This window comes from Gekko japonicus, unplaced genomic scaffold (assembly GCF_001447785.1).
Source record: "Gekko japonicus isolate JY-2015 unplaced genomic scaffold, Gekko_japonicus_V1.1 scaffold871, whole genome shotgun sequence".
NCBI classification, from domain to species: Eukaryota; Metazoa; Chordata; class Lepidosauria; order Squamata; family Gekkonidae; genus Gekko; species Gekko japonicus.
Genome location: NW_015160863.1, coordinates 112,273 through 116,381, shown reverse-complemented (window position 1 = coordinate 116,381; position 4,109 = coordinate 112,273).

Here is a 4,109-nt window from a genome sequence, read left to right as displayed (position 1 = left end):
TCCTGGCTCTCATTATATCCAATGGGCCTTCAAGCCTCTCCCAGTGTTCCCAATGGGCAATCCTGTCCATTTCAGGACATCCTGCAGCAAATACATCAAACCCTCCCAAGCATGCAGGAGCAAATGCTGTGTACAGACAGCAGACTGTGAGGGGAAAGCTGGGGAGAAGAGAGGGAGGAGAGAGATTGGGAGGGGTTAGAGAGTAGCTGGAAAGGAGACAACCCATCCACAAACTTCAACTGATTCCTCCAGACTCCTTCCTTCACTAGCTCTCATTGGTCAGCAAATGACCACCTAAGCCTCCCTGCGACACTGGCTATGCTAGCCTTATACCCATGAAAGTGTTAATGGCAGAGGTTGGCGGTAGAGTTGCCAGATCCAGGGATCCCCAGGTCTCACCTGGAGACTGGCACCCCTACATGCAGAACATAGAAACTATCCTAAGCTCTTGTTTCTTTATAGAAGACCATATGCATACACCATTTTTCTCCTGCGCTAGCACAAGTTTGCACCATTAAATGCTCTTATTACTGTACTTCACATGCAAAACACGCATCATGGCTGGCTCTAATTTAGCAGACAGGTAAATTTGTTTAAACTTAATTTATCTCACTGGCATCTAAACACACATCTGTTCTGAGCTTAGTGCTGGCATTTACAAATCACGTCCAAACAGAGAGATATCTTCCTCTTCCCCTTAAGCATTTTGTAGAAGCCCACGAAGCAGTCAGTCAATGAACACATTTCCAGAAAAGGTACCTATGTTTTAAAGGAAGTTTGGGGTTTTGACTTCTGAAACAGAAGGCTAATGGACAGCTATTTTTCGTAGTTTCCCATCTGATTTCAGCCTCAGTCACTATATGGCTTAGGGCAGTGGTGTCAAACATGTGGCCCAGGGGCCGGATAAGGCCCCCGGAGGGCTTCCATCAGGCCTACAGTGGAACTGGCCATCTCCTACTTCCAGTTCTGCTGCTGCTGCTGCATCATAGCTTGCTTCACCAGACTCTCTTAATCACTCAGCCATTTCATTTTTTAACCTGGATCCTAGACTCAGAAGTCTGAGGATGAGATTTCTGTAGTGAATGTCAATAAATCAAAAGTAGGTTTGCAGCTTACAGAGCTAATGTTTTAAGCATGTTTTTATTTTACGTAAAAAAAAAATCTTTGTGTTTGTGTCCTTCACAAAGTTTATATCTCTGCTACCTGGTGTTACATTTTATGGCACACATGGCCCAGCCCAACAAGGTCTTATTTATGTCAGATCCGGCCCTCATAACAAATGAGTTCGACACCCCTGGCCTAGGGTGTGTCAAACAGGACAGCTCACCTCTCTGCAAGTGCCCTTTTTTAGCTGATGATTCAGGTGGATGGGAGTATGTTGAAAGCCAAGCTTTATCGATAATCTCATCTTGAATTCCAGCATTGTGGACCAACATGCCAATTGTCACCCTTCAGCATTTCTTATGTGTCAACATCTGCCCCATCTGAGCAGCTTTTCAATTCATTCTACTAGGATTTCATAACGGAGGCCAATGCCATTTGATCTGGCCAGCTGTTGGCATTTTAGGTTCCCTTGAAGTGCAGGAATTCCATTTCTAAATACTCCTGTGGTTCCTTTGTAGCTGTTCGAAGAGAAGCAGTCTCAACTTTCCCCCATTTGACATGGCATCATAGACGATAAAGGGTCCATGAGCCACAGGGTGGCATCCACCTGTCTCTGGGGGGCGTTGACAATATTGCATTCTGCCAGAAGCCTACTGTGCCTGAAGCAAAAGGTCTGAATTCTACTGCCACTAGCAGAAGTGTATCTATTCAATGTCGTAATCATCTGAAGATAAACAGATGGCTCCTATTCAAGCAGGGCAAAGGAGTGATTAGACACATCTGCACAATACCAATAAACTCTAATATATCCAGAAGCAGTTGGCTGCACTTTCAGAGCTAAGCCAAGGCTTGCTCATCATTACATTTTTGTTTCTCCAATTGATTAATTTTACATAACAACGATAATGACATCAGGAGAGGTGAGTGGGTGTTCTGTGGAAAATAAACCTGTTTAGGCAGGAAAGCATCGAGTAAGGTTCATCATCTAGACAACTTATTTCATTCCCCCTAGATTTTACATCAGCGTTCATCTGCTACCGCATAACATGGCTGTCATATTAGCAGTTCCTGTTTCTTGAAGGGACTGACCAACACTTGCAATAAAAGGTGAGCCATGATCACACCTCATTTGGCTGGCCAGAAGAACAAGCCACAAATGAGAAATGGAATGACATTCCCTGGAGACTTCCTCTCACTTTGAAGCAGTCATGCAATGATATCTAAGCAAACCTCCAAATGTGGGTTTCTCAGCCTCTGCAGCATGTAGACAACACCACCACATGGACAGATGTGGTTATGTCCGCTGACTGCCACCAGGGGCCAGCGAATACCCCCGAGCTTGACTCTGTAGGAACAATGGGGACTAGGCTCCTAGCCTCTCCACTGGGGAGCCAATAGGACCATCCTAGTCTCTCCACTTGGGAACCAATAGAACCATGGCGGGAGATTTAAACCCACCAATGGGACCTAAGGGAGTGTCCCCAGGTGTGTATATAGTTGGCCAGCCAGCCAGTAGTCTTTGTCTTTTGTTGTGTAACAGTAAACCATGCTGATCACTACATCCGTATTTGTGGTTTCTACATGCGTCTAACCCACTACACTTCAGATGTGTTGATGAGACTGAGCAACCACATGGGTCCCCTTTATTTATTTTTTAAAAATGGCCAAACAATGTCTTTTCTCCATGGAAATATGCTGAAGAAGATTTATGTTGAAGATTGACACCACCAACACCTGCCATTCCATGTAATAATCTAAAGAATTTGGCTGCTGGTGGTGGGGTAATTGTTAACTGGCAGGATTTAAGGCATACCTACGGTACAGGATTCTGTGACTTTAACTAGGCTAATGAGCATTTCTTTTCCCTAGGGAACCCTAAGAACTTTGATTCTGTGAGAGGAGCAAAGAGAATTCTCAGCAGCACTGCCAAACTAAAGCTCCAGGATTCTTTCAATGAAGCCACGAGAGTTAAACAGATAAAACCAACACAAGTTTGTAGTATAGATATAACCCCAGATGTGCATAGGCAATGAGACCACATTTTCCCTGCCTTTGTATCAGATACATTTAATAAATCACAGAGTTTTCAGTGTCTGGCATTTCAAGCTTCCACTGTTCATGTTTATGTCTGTGCCAAGCATCATGCCTCTAACGGAAAATAGGACACAACACAAACCACCTCAATCCAAGAGAGGGTACACTATGGCTGCAATCTCACACACTAAACAATCCAGACCGATTCCCCACAAGCAGTTGTGCCGCCCTTGCTCTTCCGTTTGCCCTGGTTGCATTGGTCTCCCCAATTTCCCCCGCATCTTCTCAATCTCAAAAAACAAGGATTGAGAAGATGCGGGGGAAATTGGGGAGACCAATGCAACCAGGGCAAACGGAAGAGCAAGGGCGGCACAACTGCTTGTGGGGAATCAGTCCCATTTTCAATCTATGGAATTCAGCTAGGTCTGACACTTAGACTTTAATTTCTGATTTCTGAACTTTTCCTCAAATGCAAGGGTACACAGTAAGGACCAGGAGTTGTATCCCATCATTTCCCAAATGAACTTGTCTGTTTCCCTCAGGCCGACACACACATATCTCCTGACTGGCTATTGCCCAGCCAAAGTCCAAACAACGACTGACTCCCTCTGACAAGACTGACAAGACTTTTTAAAACTCTCCTCAGCTGGCACTGACCAATCAGACTGTCAAACTGTGCTTTACAGCGAGGCATTAACCCCTAATCTCCTACCTCGCTGAATTTGATGCACTAAGTGTCTTGGTTTTGGAGGTCAGTTCATCACAAGAGTATCTGAATCTTAGTTTATAAATTTAAATACACATTTGTTGTTGTTCAGTCGCACAGTCGAGTCCGACTCTTCAGGACCCCATGGACAAGATCTCGTCAGTCCCTCCTGTTTTCCGCCCTCTGAAGTTTGCTCAATTTCATGTTCATGCATCAATGACACTGTCTAACCATCTCATCCTTTGCCATCCCCGTCTTCTTTGAC